Source organism: Pleurodeles waltl, chromosome 3_1 (genome assembly GCF_031143425.1).
Source record: "Pleurodeles waltl isolate 20211129_DDA chromosome 3_1, aPleWal1.hap1.20221129, whole genome shotgun sequence".
NCBI lineage: Eukaryota > Metazoa > Chordata > Amphibia > Caudata > Salamandridae > Pleurodeles > Pleurodeles waltl.
Genome location: NC_090440.1, coordinates 775,746,146 through 775,766,516, shown reverse-complemented (window position 1 = coordinate 775,766,516; position 20,371 = coordinate 775,746,146).

The following is a 20,371-nucleotide window of genomic DNA, read 5'->3' as shown; positions in this document are numbered from 1 at the left end:
GTAATACTTTTATAGAAATGTCTTATGGTCTTAAAATACTTTCCTCTATAAAGTTCCTGCAATCATTGTATACGATAAGTTAGAATAAGTAACATCTCAGGGCAGGGGACGTTTCAAGTGTAAAGTTACAAATCTGGTTTTTGAACATTTTTAGTAAGAGATTTAGAGTACAGCGTGTGCCCTTGAAGTGTAGCATAAAGTGAGGGTTTGTGAGCATTGCAGACAGGAACGTTTTTGAAAGGGTTCTTTATGTACTATTTGACTCATAAATCTCCGTTCTTTGTAAATATTGCCATTTGACTGTTTTAGCATATGAAAAGTTAACGATTTTTAAACTATGCCTCGGTATTGTTTAATTCACTGGAAACATTTTAAACTGGCAGTGAATTAAGCTGCTCCTAAATTAGGTGTGCAATTGTAAAATATATTTTTGTTCCTTGTCAATACAGGTCTATCTAACTCCAGCAAATACCTAATGTTGTTCATTGGTGTCGATAACAGTAACTGCTCCAGCAAAATAAAGACAGGGAAAGTGCGCTCCAAATCCCACAGCTGCCAATGCCAATTTACAGCTTAATTACTGCAGTAAAAGCAAGTTGATCACATCGACTGAAGGGCTCCTGGAGGCTCTCTGCACATAATACTTTCCAAAGTTAAACTTGCTGCTTATGGACTAGACGTGCTCTACATTACATGTATGTCAGGAGTATTTTTTCTAAAACTGTATATGAGCATGAAAACTGAGCATGCACAGTTAAATCTCCATTACCTTCTACAGGAGCACTCAAATCATTGCTTTCGAAAGTCCTATAAATTGCAGTTGTCTGTTACATTAATCAGTGGTTAATTTGTAAATAAAAACGTGCAGGTGCCCTAAGCTCTACACTGAAACACGCGGCTGCTGCACTTAAATAATTTAAATGTGCAAGCACAGAATACTGAGGCAGCCTAATCCTAAAACTATCTTGGCAGGAGCAACTCGCTGGGCTTTGCCGGGGGTGAAGCAGGTGGCGCAGAGGCACAGGGGAGGGGGGCAGGAGAAAATTAATATATATATTTTTTAATCCCTTATCTGCTCCGCTCCCACGCTGTTCCTCTCACTGCGTCACTGCTGCAGAGCAGTATCGGGATTGGCTGGTGAGTGCCCAGCCAGGGTTCTCCCAGGCAGACTTGGAGTCTCTGCAGGCTCTCACCAGCCGGGCAACTGTGTTGCTGGGCTGCAGAGAGCCCTGTGCGCATGTGTGTTTGGCCAGACTGGAACGGCCAACAAAACACACATGCGCTCTGAGGGGAGTGCACAGCGCACTCCCCTCTGCTTGTCACCCAGAATGCCCCACTCCTTTCACAAGAAAAGGATAAGAAACAAAGTTTATTATCCTTTCCTTGTGAAAGGATTTGTAGCGGTTGCTGCTGGCGGGGGCGACGCTCCTCCGCCCAAAAGGAGGAGCCGCGCCTGCATCTCGTGCCTCTTTAGTCCATTTATGGCCAGTCCCTGCCCCTTCAGGTCACTCTTACAGTTTTCTGCTTTCTCCTTTTATGACGCTTTTCTGCCTTTCTTTGCTCTGTCTTTGCCATATGTGTATTTTGCTCACACTAATTGCCTGATACAGAAAAATAAGTGCCGGACCTCAAAAATAAGTGCCAATGCCACCCACCGACAACCGAGTGCAAATTGAGCATTGACATTAATGCTTCTGTTACGGATAGCTGCACAGTAATTAGAGTTGTGTCAAATCTCCAAATCAGATGTGTGCAGTGCTGGTGAGGAAAGAGAGCACTGCAGATCTCACGTCATTATGAGGTAGTTATTCATTTGCTCACATTTTGAAACATGCAGTGCTTGACAGAAAATTCCACTTTCATTTAAGGTTTAGACCTTAGCAACGATTTGGATACTTGAAATGTTTTCACCTTCTATCATTACCACAAATTCTGATGTTCTTGTGAAACTGATGAACATGCACTTTTAATCTGAGAGAGGCAACATTTTAATGACGTCCTGAGATACCAGATGAAAGTGTGAGTGAGAGACATCTCACTTAAATCCAAAGGTAGCTGGAGTAACTACAAAGTGGTAGATGGTGATCCTTTGGTCTAAAATGTACTGAATAAATCCAACCATCCATAGGATTGTTGGAGATCTTGATGAACAAATAAATAGATGAAACAAGTTCTGACAAGCCCATGTAATTAAACCTGTCTTTTGGAAATGTTTTTACATAATGATACTTTTTACCTCAAATATTATTCCCTGTGTTTTTGCAATGCGATGCCATTCTATTAAACCTGTCTTTTGGAAATGTTTTTACATAATGATACTTTTTACCTCAAATATTATTCCCTGTGTTTTTGCAATGCGATGCCATTGCTCCTATGAACCACTACCTCTGTACCTTACTTCCTTGCTCCTCAGATTTTTCCCTATTAGAGAGCAGGAGAGAAACTGCTTAATGTTTGCCAATGGTTTCAGGTGATGGGCTGGGCGCCAGCACTCATAAATGGAGACTTTAACTGATTTTTCATCATCAGACAATGACTCAGAGTGAGGCAGAGAAAGACAGAAAAATGAAAAAGTGAAGAAAGAAAAATCTAATACCATTGAGACAACCGGAGAAAGTACGGATGGAAATGAACCTGCAATAATGAGCTAGTATGCAATAATGAGCTAGTGAGGAAATATAGGATGGTGAAAGAAAGCAGCATGAGTTGGAATCAAAACTAGGCAGCTTGTATTATTCTCCCATGCAATTAGACCTACGCGGATGCTTTTTGGTGCTTTGCTTCCAAACAATAGGCAACTGTCCAGGACATCTTCTCCAGCCCCATTGTTCCCTATTGGACATCGGTAAAATAAATAGTCTTTCTTTCTCAACAGCGGTATGCACATTTCAGTCTAGGACTGCCAAGGGCAGCTCATCCACTATGGTGAAGGAGCGTCGCCCACCCGCCAGTAGCAGGAGCTGCAAAACATTTCTAGAAACAACATAATAAACTTGGTTTATAATGTTGTTTCTATAAAAGTGGGCGGGCCACGGGCATGACGTGGACGATGGGGAAGTGCACAGCACTCCCCCTCAGTGTGCAAGTATGTTTGGCTCGCCAAACATACATGCTCACTGTGGTCTCCCTAGCCTGGCACTGTGTTGCCGGGCTGAAAAGAGCACACACAGTCTCCCAGTCTGCCTGGGAGTGCCCTGGCTGGTCGCTCCCAGCCAATCCTAAGGCTGCTTTGAGCAGCATCAGGATTGGCTGCAGGGCAGGCTGTGAGCCTGTGCCTGCAGCCTGCAACAACGGAGCGGGAAAGACATCAGTATTATTTTTAATATTATTTTTTGTTTTTTGGGCCCCCCCAACCCTCCCCTCCATGAGCCCGCTGCCCTGCCCCTTTTCCCTCCCATGAGCCGCGACTGAGGACAGCATATAAGGCAAGTGAAAAAATATGGCCTATTTCTCATTCAGGGTGTCAGGCGTACCATCTTTTTTAATACTGCTACTATTTTAAGGGACCAAACATTGACATTTTATAGGAATAGTCTATAAATTGTAACTTTTTGCTAGGATAACCTAAACTTCCATTTCAGCAATGTGGCATCCCCAGGCCAAAGTGGTTTATGCCTTTCCCCTAAAATGAACTGTGAATTTGAAGAAGACCCCTGTCATGTGGGCCTGTACAGAAACACCAAGTAGGCAGTCACCCACCCCCTTCAGTGAGTGACAAACTGCATCAGAGTTTGAAAGGAACCCCCCTGAGCATGTCTAGGCACCCCAGTCTTATGTCTTCAGTAGCAGCACCACCTTCTACGAGACTACTCATAAGTGACAGAATGTCTCTCTTGGCTTCCCCTCAGCACATCAGTACCATATGCGATTCTCTTTTCGGCAATGATGACGCATCCCAAAGCGTTAGTTGGAGAAATATCAATTTTCTTCGTATTACAGTCCATGCAGTGCAAAAAGAAATTGCCCCACTCATAAAGACCTATTCTTCAGGGAGCTACTATTCACCTAAAAATGCTTCTCTGGAGACAACTTGAAATAATATGCCTGCTTGAATTTATGCAAAGGAGGGTGCCTATCAGTGCTTCATTTTTCACCAAGATGGTTGGGTTAAGTAAGGTGATGAATGTTCAAAAGATGTAAAATTAATTCTGAAATTATGATTACTTTTAACCTTACATGACCATCATCATACACACCTATCCACCACAACTCAGACTTCACAACAGCCATGAGAGGCAGCAGCTTCCAACAGTGGAAGAAGGGAGGCTGTAGAATCTTGGCAGATTTATTCTGCTAGGGTCAGACCACCTCATTCTCACAGTACAAGTTAGACGATGCCATGGATGTGGCAGAAAATCTACAGTACTGCCAACTTTGGCACTGGGCAGCATAACCCTCTTTATGAAAATGAAGTCATTAGGTTGTGGATATGGTTTCAGAAGCTAATCAAGTCTTCCTTACGATCTCGGATTGCATAACCAGCAAATATGATTCACTTGGAGCACACACCAAAGAACAGAAATAGGATATCATTAGCGGTGTAATAGTGACCTGGGGGAGGGATAACCACCAAAACATGGGAGACGTAGTAGGCAGATACAACTAAAACATAGCTGAGCATCCCTACCATAGAAATGGCATTTAAAGTGATGCTGCAATGGCACCTAACACCAGTCCACATACATCATACATTTCCATCCACACCAGCCACTTGCTGAAGGTGCTCTACCGAAGATGGGAGTTTAATACATATACTTCGGTCTGGCTCTGTCTTCGAGACATTTTAGAAAGAGATTCTCAGCCATGTGAAGGGGGTTCTTGGTTCCCCCTTTCCAGCTGAGCCATAAATAGTGTTCCTAGGTGTTAGACATGACTCATTAAATGACAGGAACATATATAATTGGTCTCTGCACCTCAGTATAGTGGGAGTTATCTAGCATACAATCTCCCTATTCTGGAAAAACATACACTGCTCCTGTAGTGACCATTTGATTCCCGAGGCTGCTGGATTACCAGACAATAGAAGTATTGACATACAACATGCATGAAGCAGAACCCAAATTAAGAGTGAAATGGTCTACTCTAATACAATACTTTACCAAGCTAGAGTGAATCTGCTTTGCACCATCCCAACTACACACTCTCCAACTCTTTAGCTAGTTACCCACCCTGGGATGGAGAGTTCCACATGTGTTACCTGCAGCCTGTCACAACAGTTCTAGTAGCAGAAAGCAGGTTTAATGTGCAGGGGCACCCCAATGAGGTCAGTTTGGAGAGGGAGAGGTTTTTTTGCTTAGACTTGAGGTGCCCTGCCTGAAGGGGGCAGCAGTGGAAGAGGCATAGTTTTGAGGATAGGCTTTCCACTTCAGCTGTATTGTCTAATGTAGTGATGGAATCCTACTTATCTGGGTTGTGTGCTGATGACATTTATTGCTTCTCATAATCTTACTGACATACACAAAAATAATAAATATAATTTAAAATCAAAACACATGAAGATCATATGGGACTTTGAGACTGTCCACAGATGATTATTTTTCTCCACAAAAAACAAGTCCAGACAAGAAAAAATGATGGACATTTTTTCCTTCTTTCGATCAAGGAAGACCAAAAGGCCACATAAATCACCATCTATCGTCAGTCTGCTCATGGAATGACTGTGGGCTCTCTAAAAAAAGTCTCCATTATCTCCTACCACTTGTATGCTGATGACATGCAGATATATATGATAGTGTCCTCCCGGGGGACATCAATCTAATTATAAAAACTCTATCTAATATTTAATCATGGATGTCAACCCAACATCCTGAAGTTCACTCTAGGGAGACACCATTCTTTCTACTCTCTCCTGCTCAAAGCACAACTCATTCCAATAATGGCTTGGAGTACTTAGCATCATAGACTGCCAACCCTAAAATGATCAAATCTGCTAAATTGCTGGAATGTATGCTATTCAATAACTTGAACCTCCAAGAGCATTGCAACTCTCCAGCCATACCTGCTCAGCAATACATCCAGACTCCTTACAGGGAATAAAATTTAATTCTTGAGGATGCTTCAAAAGAAGTGATCCAGTCCCTGATTCTTTATAGGGCTTACTATGGCAATGCACTATTGGCTAGAATCTCAAGCCTCATTTGTCCCTTCGGAAGACCCACCTCATTGCTGGTGCAAGTTTATTATCAGGAACCAAAATCCGGCCACATAATCCTGTTCCTGATTTCCCTCAATGACTGCTGACTTGAGCCAGGAGTATATTTAAACTAGTGTGCTTTTACTTCACTCCTTGGCACCCAGGTTGGCAGCTGAGAAACTAATTATCTCAGAGGGAACACATCCACTTATCTTAAATGTACATATGCATAGTCCTCTGACCCTTTTTATTGTTACGGTCCAAATGGATTCCACCACTTTGCTGCTATGTTCACTAGAGGCATATATATTCCACAGCTCACATTCTTAATATTATAGTGTGAAGTATTTTGGTAAATGCTCTGTTACCCATTCAGGTCTGGTATGCACTATATCAAACATTTTACACCAATAAATAGCATAAAACAAACAAAGCTGTTATTACATGTTTACACAAATGCTTTATTCACTTATGTAACATGTTCATTAAAGTGATACAGTACTTTACAAAGATACCAGGCAATGGTTCATCAGAGCCATAGACAGTATAATCAATTGCAGATCTGCAGCAAAAGACCCATATGCAAAACCTAATGTAAGGATGTAAGTGGTGTTGCTAACCTTCTGAGCATTCTCACTAGGATTAGAATAATCTGCAGTGTATTTACAATGTCTTTAGTAGGTGTACTAACCCATTGATCTTTAGCACTAGGATGGAACCCAGTGACATGCTGGTTAATGTAAATGTCTCTCCAAAACAAAGCAAAGCCGTGTGATTTCAGTGGGAAGGACATGCTCCTGCAAGTAACACTTGAATGCAGGAGTCTGAGTTGTCAATCCAAGCTAATGCATACATTTCTTTGGATGGGGTTCAAACATTTTGTGTCTAATTCACAAAGATACACAATTACAAGGGTCACTTGTCCCCATGATAACGTAAAACCTCAGTTTCAAGGCTGGCAGATCTGATTGAGACTTGCTTGTGTGAGAGACTTGGATAATAGTTGTCATTGCTGCACTGGCAGTACTCTAAATGAATATGAAAGCAGTGTGCATGCACTAGATGCTCCATTATGCATTGACCCCCATGAATCACATAATTGTATAATTTAGAAAAGAAGTGCCATAGAACACAAGGGAAGGAGATCCATCATTCAACAGAACTCAGTGCTTCTCAATGCAATCTAAGCTGTTGGAGGATGTGTCTTTAACAATATTGCATTTCCACTGCAACCATCCTTCTCAGCAGTACGCAGAAGAGTTCAGGTGCATTAGGGTCGATTTTATCACACTCACATCATGTTGTGGCAGGTTTTGGAGGATATGACTGGCAGCTTTGGAGAATAGTCCCCCTGCCACCCTGAAATGGCTGTGTATGGGAGGGTAAAAAAGAAGTTACAGTCTGAACACAGAGCAATATCTACAGCCATGAGGTGCACAACCTTTATACTGTTACAAAAATGTTGATGGATACCATTATTGTGAAAAAAATGTGGTGTCAAGAAGATCATGTTCTAAGTGTTTAATACCGTTTTTATATTCTTGCATATAGTATCAATTTTAATTATTTTGTTATTTTTTTTATTCTCTTGTATTATAAGTGATCATTATTTAGACGTTAATTATATTTAAATATTTTTTGTATAAAATTTTTATTTAAGCTTTGATAGTATACTTTAAAATAACATTTTATTTGAATGTATTTATTTATTGAGGGTTGTAGAGTTTGTAAGGAGGTAGTGTGGGAAGTTTTTTAAATATATATTCTATAATTGTTTAGAACTTGTTCTTTTATTTCATAAAGTTTAATGTGTGATTAAGAATTATGCATTAGGTTTAAAATATTTTTCAGATGACTTCACAAGTAGTAAAAAATTGATTTAACTGTTAATTGGCTACTTAGATTATTGAATATGTAAACTATTCAACTGTACATATAATTTTTATATTCATTAATTATATGACATTTGGTTGCTATAATAATTAATTTTATAGCAATATTTGTAAAAAAAATGTGTAGTGTCATTTTTTTAGAATTGAAGTCTTTTTAAATATATACCGTTTTTAATCTTTTAAATTTATAAATAATTTTTTAACAATATTTTATTTATCATCTCACTTTTTAATGTAATCATTCATTGTGTGTGTGTGTGTATATATATATATATATATACATATATATATATATGTATATATATATATATATATAAATGTATAACCTACTGACCTACCGGCGGTCACCAGTAGATAGTTATAGTTAGGACCATGTTTCCATTGAAAAAGCGTTTTTTGAGTTGCCTATTTCTTTGCCGCCATTCCAGCTCCATTGAATCTTGTTGTACATGGGAAGTTTCAGGGCGATCATCAAGCAGGGGCAGAGAAAGAAGGGGAGGGGGTCAAAAATGTGCATTTCCCATTATAATTCCCATATGGAATTTTAGACATAACTACAGGCCGAACCTTTGGATGGATTTACACCAAATGTGGCAGAAAGGTAGCTCTTGGTCCAGGACAAGTGTTTTTGATATTTGCTGTAAATCCGTTCAGTACTTTTTGAAATATTAAAAGAAAACTAAATATAGATCTCTAGCTGTGCAAAGGGTTTGCAAATATGAATGAGCTTGTGCAGGGACACAAGTGTTGGCAGACATCTTGGGACTCAGTTTCAGCTGAGACCCGCAAAAAAAAATGAAAAAAGAAAAGGGGGCAGGGGACCAGAGGGACCCCCTGGGCAAAAAAGCATATTCTTTTTTATTGTTGCCACAAATTTGTGGTGAATCCACGAATTAGAAGCAAAAAATTAAAAATAAAACCCAAAAGCTTGTTCATGTGCTTGTTTCTAAGAAGACCCTGGGAAGGCCAGATCATGAGGACATTTTGAAATAAAGGAGGAGGCACACAGGGCTCCCCTCCTAGGACATTTTGATACCTTGGGACCACCACCTTCTCAGGGCTTTGATAAAATATGATGCGGGGGGCAATGTGCACCCCCTGCAGTCTGTGGATGGCCACCCCCTGGGGCTGTAATCAATTAGAATGCGAGGGGAGCCACCCGGCTCATTCACAGCCCCAAGGACCACTACTTCCCCAGCGCAAGGACTGCATTCTAAGCATGTGGTGGACAGACCTCCCCACCCGGGGGCCCGGAGATTGCCACCTCCGGGGGCAAATGTACAATTTTATTTTTATGCAGGGGGCACTCAGATAATTAAAAGTGCATTGGGGGTGTGAATTATAGTTACTTCAGGGCATGAGTTATAGTTACTTGAAATAACTATAACTGGTGCATTTCTGAGGTTTTGTACGAGTAACTTCAGGATCTAACTATAACGTCCCTGTAACCTTTGGTTGTTTAAGTCAATTTCTATTGTTTTTTTAAATTCTATTTCCTAACTATAATGTCCCTGTAGCCGTTGGTTCAGTAAATATATATTTATATATATATATATATATATATATATATATATATATATATATATATATATATATATATATATATATGTCTAATTTCACCTTCACTTTTAGTTTTCATTGTGTAGTTTTCGAGCAATATTATTTTGATTCTTTTTTAATTGCAATAATGTTATTGTATGTTTATTCTTTAACAATTTTATTACATATTTTCATATTTTTTATTATATATATTTTTAATTATTCTTAATCATTAGTAGTATTTTTTTACTAGGCATGCATATTCAACACCTTTAGCTGTTTCCATGTTTTGTTGATTATTTGTTTCCATTTGTTTTAAGTGGATTTTACATGATGATACATGTATAGTTCCTAAATATATATATTACCTTCATATGTTTTTCAATATCTTCATTCAATATAGTTATCTGTTTAATGACAATATTTTGGTTGTGTATTTTTGTAATCAATATTTCTGCACTTTACATACAAAGTACGATAAGTAGATATTTGTGTCCTCAATATTTTTTGGAGATATTTAGCACCATAATAGTTTTGTCTGGGATATTATGTCATATAAGTACAAAAAGACTACACATTTTAAACTCTTTGCACAATGGTTCTCATGTTAATGAGGAATCATTTCTTTCTTTCATGATTCAAGATGGAGGAAGAGCGCCTTCAGATTAGGAGAATTGCAATGCTTTCAGGAGCTGCAAAAAACAGTGTATATGGGGAAAAGGTTTAAGATGAAGAATGCCAGGAGGACTGGAATCTGGTAAGTCAATAACACTCCCTGGGCACTATGTACTCCTGCACAGCATGTAACCCCACCATCTTGTCATCCCGTCACACCACCCTTACCTGCTCCAATCAACCTTAACTCAAATCCACCCCTCCACACTAACACCATTCCCACACAGGCCCACCCAGTGCATAGATTTCTCACACTGCAGCAAGTACTACAACAACCACAATACAACACTCCCAGCCATTGTAGAACTGCTAATTCCACTCCACATTTGGACACCTGCATGTATATCCATGTCACCACCTTCACCATCAAGAAATTCGGAATGCACATCAGTAGATGGCAATGACAGCAGTCAAGACCACCATCAACTATATAGCAAACAATTACAATATCAACTTCCAACAGACCCAAAAACTAACAGTTGTCAAGAAATTGTCAATGCCATTGCTGGTCAGGCAAGGTTAGCAAACAACCATGTGTACCACAACGTCTATACCATCATGTAATACACTTCCTCTCACTCCACAAGTATTCCTAGTACTGCCACACAGCAGAGGATGCCAGAGACTGAAAGCCAGCCCCTGGAATAGAGGAAGAATACCCTAGATGTTTGGAAAGTGACAACTTACCTGGCCCATCAGGCATGACTGGTCAGTCCACCACCACCAGCCTCACCATTCCCACAACTGAATCCAGCTCCCTGGTATCACCTACAATACAGCTGAGTCCACCTTTCCAAACCTGTGTCCCAAGGACAGATCATTCATCAGTGTGCCCCACAGTACAGCGACTGGAGTGGACACCCCAAGCCCAAGACAATGAAGGTCCTGGTGTCAGTGGAAGTGGGCACACTGTGCCAGGGGCACACACACAGGAAAGAGGCCAGCTCCAGAGTCCTGGGAGCCTACCAGAAATCCCAGGACACGATGGACCAGATACTCACCACCTTGCAGGAGAGCCAGAGGCTGCAGACAGAATACCATCAGGAGAGCTTGCAGCAATGGCAGGCACTCAATGCCACCATGGTCTCCATTGTAGTGGTGCTTACTGAACTCACAAGAATCCGGCGTGCATCCTCTACCCAACAGAATGTCCCATCCAGTAGTCTTAAAACACCTGTGCCCTCAACATCGGCGTCAGGTACTGGAATCGAGGCACAGCAAGAGGACCTACAGGCCACTAGCACACCTGTCCCTGCAGCAGAGTACCCCCCGCAAAAGAGGTCATCCATCCAGACATCTTGCAGGACCTAAGGCCAAGACACCGCCAGGAAGTGATCCCTCTCCTGAACATTCTACCTTGCGTGCCACTGATACACCCTGTTGACTGTCTAATGTCAAACCCCATTATCCCCAGGCTCATAAATACAACGCCTGTGGAACCAACAGCTGGATCACCCACTCTGATGATTTCAGAAACCACGACCCCACTCCTCAGAACTGTGATGTGAAACACAAAATAAACACTAATGAGCAAAAGTAATGGTGTATGTGTCTTCATTGTTTAAAGTGACATCTTTGGTAACAAACAGTAACCAAATATACATATCTGTGCAACAAGTTTGTCAGAGTGACAGATGTAGCATGAATTTCCAGCAAGGTGTCAGTACATCCATATGGTAGTAACATCCAATAAAAAGGGTGCCAACAGTCATGTCAGGAAGCAGATTTTAAACACATGTGACCTGATTCAGAACCAAAATAGAGAAAAGGTTAAATGGGGTAACCCATGTGAGCCATTATAATACACATACAGCAGTATTTCACAACACAGAATACATGCTGCAGCAGATAGGACACCACTTATCTACAGGCTAGGACTGTCAGTCACGTACATGCAAAGTAATGGTATCATTCCATGTAGGTGACATCCCCAACAGTACACCACCTTGCATTGTCAAGAACAGGTAGATGCCAGACAGCAGCTCAAAGTACAACATGATAGGTCTGCTGAGCAGGACAATTCAAAGATGTATGCATTCCATTGTCTCATCAATTCAGACTTAGGACCATACAACTTGAGTACATCCATAAGGATGAGATGTAATTGCACGAGCATTAATCACATGTAAATGCCAGCATTGCATTTACACTTCTCCTCATTTTAGCATCCATTCAGGTTTGAAAACAAAGATGGAAGGCAGCAGTCTCCTCATATATCTTGATGCATACAATATTGAAGGACAAAATCAAATCTCCCACGCACGGTTCAACTGTTCATTAAACTTTAGACCACACATACCTGAGAATCATTGAAAGTATTGTCAAATTAGGTCAGTTGTCAGCTGCCTCCTCCTCATCTGCTTCCTCGTTAGTATCAGGGACACCAGCCTCAGCTACAGTTCATGCATCAATGTCCTTTTCCTCCAACAGTGGGATGTGCCTTCTGAGGGCCAAATTATGTGGCATGCAGCATGCAACAATGATCTTGCGGATTTTCCCTGGTCGGTACTGTAGGGCACCACCGGAAACATGGAGGCAACAAAATCTTGCTTTCAATAGGTCAAAAGTCCTCTCTATCAGATGCCTTGTCTGGCCTTATTGTTCCTGTCCTCCCCGTCTGTAGTTGGACATCTAACTGGAGTCAGGAGCCAGGGCAGGTTGGGGTATCGGGAGTCACCTGTGTAGACATGGGAACAATACATTAAGGAACTGCGTTAGGCATACAGCTGACTGTGTAGAGAGGTAGTGCAGATGGCTGACGTGGACAGCAGTACACTTACCAATGAGCCAGACCCTTTCTCGCTGTAGATGTAACATCAATGCAGGAACACTGCTGTTCCTCAGGACGTAGGAATCATGAACCGAACCAGGAAATTTCGCAATAACATGTGACATACACTGGTCTGCATGACACACAATTTGAACATTAATCAAATATGTACTCTCCCAGTTTCGGTACACCTGTTCATTGACCCTTGGAGGTACCAAGGTGATGTGAGTACCATCAATGGCCCCTATTACATGTGACACATGAGCAATGTTGTAAAAGGCAGCCTTAACAGTGTTCAGTTTTGGATGTTGTGCGAACCTTAGGTACCTGTCCATATGCTTTAGTAGAGCATCCAGCACATCCTGTAATACACTGAACATCAGCTGTGACATCCATGCAGCCAGTCCCACAGTCACCTGAAATGCACCACTAGCCAAAAAAGGCGTGACAGACAACACCTGTACTGTGGGAGGGTTCAGCTTGTGGAGGAGGTCCTACCTCTGTCATAACAGCTAATTGGTGCACCAGAGGAGCAGGTGAGTCCAATGCAATACCAATGTGTGATAGGTGTGATGTATGATGGTGTACCTGAAATGTAAAGTAGTGAAGATGTTGATGCATGCAAATGATAATTTGTAAATGAGTGTGAGTTGAGAAGAGGGGAATGTTTGCTTACTTGCTTTCACGTGTTCTGTCCACTACTATTGGTATGGTACATGTGGACATGAAATTTTAATTTTGTCTGTTTCATCCATGCAGGTCGATGCAGATCAGAAGAAGGGAATTTGGCATGCCATCGCCAAGCAAGTGCGGACCCTGGGGGTCCACAGCAGGCAGAGTACCCACGGTTGGAATCAGTGGGAGGACCTGAGAGACTGTGCCTGCAAGACCGTAGCGGCCCAGTTGGGGATTGCCTCCCAACAAGAAAGGGGTGCCCGTCAGACCCTGACCCCCCTAATGGCCTGCATACTGGTGGTGGCCTACTCTGAGTTGGATGGGCGCTTGAGGGCAGCACAGCAGCCACGATGGGGTAAGTGCAGACAATTTGGTGACATTTGCATGGTTTTCTACTGTGTGCCTTACTGATTAACGAGGTTTAATGGAATTAGAGGAGTTTACAGTCATAGTTGTCACTCCAAATGTGTTGCAGTGATGTGTGTTAGCTTTGTAAAGCTATGCAAGCATTGATGTGGTGGTGCAGTACCAAATTGTCAACTGCAATTAAAACAAACTTCAAATTTGAGCCATTCTACAACTTTCATTCTCTGTCCCTGATTCTACTTTGCTCTGCCAAAGTAATCTTGTTAGCTGAGTATTTAGGTTATGACAAGTGTGTGTATAGTGTACACTGAAAGATGATTTATTGCAATATAAAAGGGCATCTGTACAAAATGTATTCCACACATACCTGTCATATTGTCTGTTTATACAGTGTCTCTGAAGTTTATTTTTGTTTAATTGTGTTATGATTGACATGTAGGTAACTATTTCATGGAGTAAATTAATAGACGTGTTAGTACAACAGATGACAGGCATGTAGGATGTTCAATATTGTCTCTTCGGTGAAGAGGTGAGGTAATAGGTCATATAGTTGGTTATGGCTACCTGAACTATGTTTATAGCAATTGTATTATAGCCATTATTTGTCACGGTCGTAATGAGTAGATATCTTGTCAGTATGTGTACAAGATGGGTAGATATTGACCCTTTCCCCCCTATCTTTTTCTCCCAACCTCCTGCGCTCTCCACCTCTGTCTACGTGTGCACTAGCATCATCTGTTGAAGGAGAAGGGGCACCGGCGATTGAGAAAGCTGCATCCCAAAGGACCCAGGAGGCAGAGTCCACTGATGCCAAGGCACCAGTGGGACGGAGGGCGAGGGGAGCACCACAAGGGAGACTGGAACAGCTACAACATCATCTTCTGATTCTCCTCCGATGGCAGCTCCCTGGTGGTGGGAGACCCATATGGGACCAGCTCAGAATCATCCTTGTCCGCCACCCCCCTTACCAACACTGCCCTCCCTGTAGCTCCCCACCCAGTTGCCCGTGCCCTCTCACCTAGGAGAGTAGGTGTCTCCTTCGCCACAGGCACCTCTGCCAAACCCCAGTCAGCCCTGATGCCCTCAATGAGGAGGCTATTGACCTCCTGAAGTCCATCTCAGCGGGGGCAGTCAACCTTTGTGAATGCCATCCAGGGACTGGCATCCCAAATGTAGCAGAACAATGCCTACCTGGAAGGCATTTCCGGTGCTTTGGCTGGCCTACAGAGATCATTTCAGGGTCTGACCTCCTCTTTGACGGCAGCCAGTGTCCCTTCATCTTCCGTCCCCCCTCCAGATACCTGTTACCAATCCAAGACCCTTTTCCTTTCACCCATCCAGAGCACACCTACAAACCAGCATTCACCCACTACAACAGGCAAGGTGTGCAAAGACAGACACAGGCACCACAAGCGACACCACAAGCATGCACACACACAACACACACCAGCAAACACAACAACAGACACTTCCTACACCTCCTCCCTTACAGTCACATCATCACTCACACCTGATGTCATTGCATCATCACACCCTGATCCTGCCACCAGTCCTGTCATACCGTCGGACACCACAAGAGCAGACACGCAGACACCCACCCCACACACCACATCCGCACTCACCACAACCACCTTCACTATCAAACGCAGCACATCCACCTCACTTGCAGCCACCACACCAACATACACTCACAGATCTTTCATTCCTTCGCCCTGCATCTCTTCCCTCCTCCCAAGAAACACAAACGCCCTCACTTACCCACCCAACATACACCCACCACACATAAGCACACATTGCTCACACCTGCATCCACATCCAGCACATCAACACATCATACAACCACTCCCTCTCCCTCCACTCCTAAACATTTTTCATATGACCCCCTTGTCCCTAAGAAAGTCTTCCTTGCCTCCCTTGACCTGTTCCCTATGCCTGTCCCACCCTGTGTTGCCCCTAAACATTATGTCCCCCTGCCCTTACCCAGCCCTTCAACCTCCCTGTCCGCCCATGCTCCTCCCCCTACAAAACACCAGCCCCCACCCAAATCTAAGATCCCTACTCCTACCGCAAAGTCCAATCACCTTCCCCTACTATCCATACCGAAGACTAAAGTCCCACCCCTCCCAAATCCAAGGACCCCCCCTTCCAAACCCAAGACCCCCCACTGGCCCAACCCCTGCACCCCTCAGGTTCCTGCCCGCCCAATTGATGCACCTTTTATGTGGAGGCCTATTTGCAGCAGGAGTCAAGTTGAGCCTATGGAATGTGTCCTATGTGCCTTGGGCACATTTGGACAGTGGACTGGCCAGTAGGCCCATTTTGGAAATAGTTGTTCATTTTTTAAAAAGTTGAATACATCTGCCCACAGAAGTGTGGATGTCAAGGTGAAGTACTTGTCCTGGTTTCCTACTACATGGTGGTGTGATTTCTGTGTGCTATGGTGTGTGTTGTTTGTGTATGGGTTGTGTCTGTGTTGTTGCATACGTTGGGTAGAGACTTGTGCCATGAGCATGTTGTGATGTGTTTGTATGCTGGCTTGTGGCATTGCATGGTAGTGGTGTGTGAGTCCGTGTGTATGGTGCGGCATCTGTGAATTCCTTTGTATGTTGGTTGTACATGGAGTCTCACCTGTGTCATTGTTTGGATGTCTTTTTGGTGATACTGATTTGGTGCTCTTGCTACGTACATCTTTTTGTTTGTGTGGATGTGTGGTGTTTCTCTATGTGCCTGTCTATGACTGTGTTTGTGTGTTTGTGATGTTGTTGATGTGTGATTGTGGGGTGCTGTGTATGGATGTACATGACTGTGTTGGTCGTGTGCGTTGTGCTGTGTGTATGGCATGTGTCTGTTTGGCATGGTGTGTGTATTTGGCGTTTGTGTATTTTTGGTGTGCGGGTGTGTGGGTAGATGTGTGTGCTGGTACGGTACGTCTGTTTGTGTGTGTGTGGCCTTCACTGGAAATGCCGGCGTAGTGTGTTGGGTGTGTAATGCTGCCTGTCCCTCCAGTGTGTGCTAGACAGGGGTACTTATGGTTGTCGTCTTCATCGTCGTCCCTGGTCCTGAAGGGTGTATGGCGAGATACTATGCTGGGAAGACTTGCAGTTTGTTTGCCACAGTGGCCGCTGATGAGTCTGTGTACCCGGAGGTGAGTGTCTCCTTTTATACTTTTGGTATCTGCCAGGCTTGTTGTGGAAGTGGCACTGCCTCGAAAATCCTGGCAGTCTGCTGACTCGTAATACAGTGGGTGTTGAATTGGTCCCCGAAGGCCGGGAGATGGCTACCGCTGTTGGTAGCGGTCCGACCACACCGGCGGTACTGGTGGTGTCTTGGCTGTGTTGCGGTTGAATCACCTGGCAGGTGGGCCTCAGTCTTTGAATTCACTTTTGTTATTCATTGGAAATGGTTAATTTTGCACAGTCTTAACAAAGCCTATATTGGTAGGACCCATTTATGGGGAGAGTACAGAGAAGGTAATTTAATTTGTTGATATTAAAGTTTACCCTTTTGTAACTTTAGTCTCCAAGGTTGCTGTACTGTGCTGAGTGTCCCTGCCCCTTGACGTGACTGTACTATCCTACTACAGTATCACATTTGAGAAGCCCAGCTGATGTAAGTGGTACAAAAATTACTGAACTCCTCTTGCTGATGTCAGCAGAATCATACTACATACAGTTATCACCCATGACAGCACACTGACAAGTAGGTATGTGAATGGGCTGCATACGTCAGTGAATACATTTACATTTTCGCCCTCAAGTATGGCATCAGAAAGTTAATCTGTACTCCAGCATTAAAGAATTTTCTTCAGCAGTGCAGTAAATTTCTGGTGTGCAGAAAGGGGCATTCTCACAGAATTTAAGGACTTCCATAGGTAAACGCAAGGTGCCCCAGCTGCAACTTGTAGTGTACCTCTGCGAACGAGTCGATGGTTTATTTGTTAAAAACAAGCAGGTGCCCAAAGCTTTTCTTTGGATTCCGCTACCCACTGGTGACAGTGGATATACCCACTTCTATCAGTGGTTCTGCCCTCTTTCACCACTGGCACGCTGGATGCCTGTATGGAAAACACCTTTCAGCAGCACTGTTGCCAGATAAATAAAGCAATTTTGCACGTTGTCAACCGTTTTCACCTTCCCATATAGTATGGGCCATATTTATACTTTTTGACGCAAAACTGCGCTAACGCAGTTTTGCGTCAAAAAACTTAGCGCCGGCTAACGCCATTCTGAAGTGCCATGAGGGCGCCGTATTTATTCAATGACGTTAGCCGGCGTTAGCCGGCGGCGCTGCCTGGTGTGCGTGAAAAAAAACGACGTACACCAGGCAGTGCCGGCGTAGGGGGATATGGAGCTTGGGCGTCAAAAAATGGGGCAAGTCAGGCTGAGGCAAATTTTTCACCTCAACCCGATTTGCGCCATTTTTTTCGACTCCCAACCCCCATAGAAATGACTCCTGTCTTAGCAAAGACAGGAGTCATGCCCCCTTGCCCAATGGCCATGCCCAGGGGACTTCTGTCCCCTGGGCATGGTCATTGGGCATAGTGGCATGTAGGGGGGCACAAATCAGGCCCCCCTATGCCACAAAAAAAAAAAAAAGTACTTACCGGAACTTACCTTAATGTCCCTGGGATGGGTCCCTCCAGCCTTGGGTGTCCTCCTGGGGTGGGCAAGGGTGACAGGGGATGTCCCTGGGGGCATGGGAGGGCACCTCTGGGCTCCTTCCGAGCCCACAGGTCCCTTAACGCTTGCCTTGTCCAGGCGCTAAAAAACGGCGCAAAAGCGGGCGTACGTCATTTTTTTTTACCCGCCTACTCCCGGGCGTGAATTTTGCCTGGGAGTGTAAATACGGCGCACATGCCGCGGAGTCAATTTTTTAGACGGGAACGCCTACCTTACATCTCATTAACGCAAAGTAGGTGTCCACGCTAAAAAATGACGCAAACTCCATGGACTTTGGCGCTAGACGCGTTTAACGCCAAAGTATAAATATGGAGTTAGTTTTGCGTCGGAATTGTGTAAAAAAAAATGACGCAATTCCGGCGCAAACAGAGTATAAATATGCCCCTATGTGCTTTCTGCAACGTTCTTTGTGGTCACCTATTCTATAAAAATGACCAATAGTTGATTAATTTCTTTAGGATCACTCACCAAAAACAACTCTTTTTATCCTCGTTGGAGACTCATTGGGTTGAATGGAGGTCCCTGAAAACACCCGACCGAGAAACAAACCTGGACTCTTGGGATGAAGCCGGATGTTCTATTGGTGTAACTATCATGTCTACACATCTTTATGAGTTCGAGATACCCAATTGCCATGAAGAAACATGCTGTAGTATTTGTCCAAGATTCATCAGTTTAGCAGAAATATGAAAACTAGTGGGGACGCTTCAAACAAATGTCTACAAAAATGCAAACCCATGTACGGAATCTGAAAGTTCACACGAGCAAAGTATGTTAAATCAAATGCAGAGTTTGACATTGTGCATGAATGCACTTTATTTTGCAGATGCGGCAATGTTTCAAAAGTACGTATCTGTGGAACTCTGGCATGACAACCAGAGAAAGAGTTGATCAGGTTGTCCATCCATCAAGGTGGAATATGGGTTTCGCTCGCCTCCTTGTTACGGGCCATCTCACTGCAGGACTTCACATTCCTTAAGGTTAGCATGTCTGTGCCTGAAGAGGGGCATGAAGCAATGGTCGTTCGAGGCTTCATATCATCCGGCACCTGGAATTTTGGGAAGCTCGAAAACTAACAGCACAAAATTCACACTTTATAGCGGTCCTCCTCGTCAGTGGGCTGCGAGTTGTAAAGCAAGGCATCCATGGGCGTCAATTCAGGGAAATGCCAGGGGTAGCGGAAGTGACATCACACGCGATGCCATTTGATCTTTACTTTGACTCACACACACACAAACACACACATGTATTCACACACTCTCTTTCATATAAACACACTCTCGCCTGCAAGCATGCATATATGTTACATTTTAAAGTATTTGTACTTACTTTAGCTGCCAGATAGCGTCATATCCCAGCTGGTTGTACTCCATTGTTATCACAGAAATAGTGACTAATATTATTCATTATTTAGATATTAAAAAATTACATAAAACCACGAAAGTGGGGCCCACAGCTGCCCATGTGTTCCAGGCACTCATTTTGCCACCTTTGAGGCCAGAGGTCACAAAGGAAGTGCTATGGATCACAAGGGGCAAGCCAGGTGTAGAGTCGGCGATCGGCTCTAAGAAAGAGGCAGAGGCAGAGGTGAGTGTAAATGTTTTTTACTTTATTGCATCTATCTGTCTCTGTCTCAGTGTAC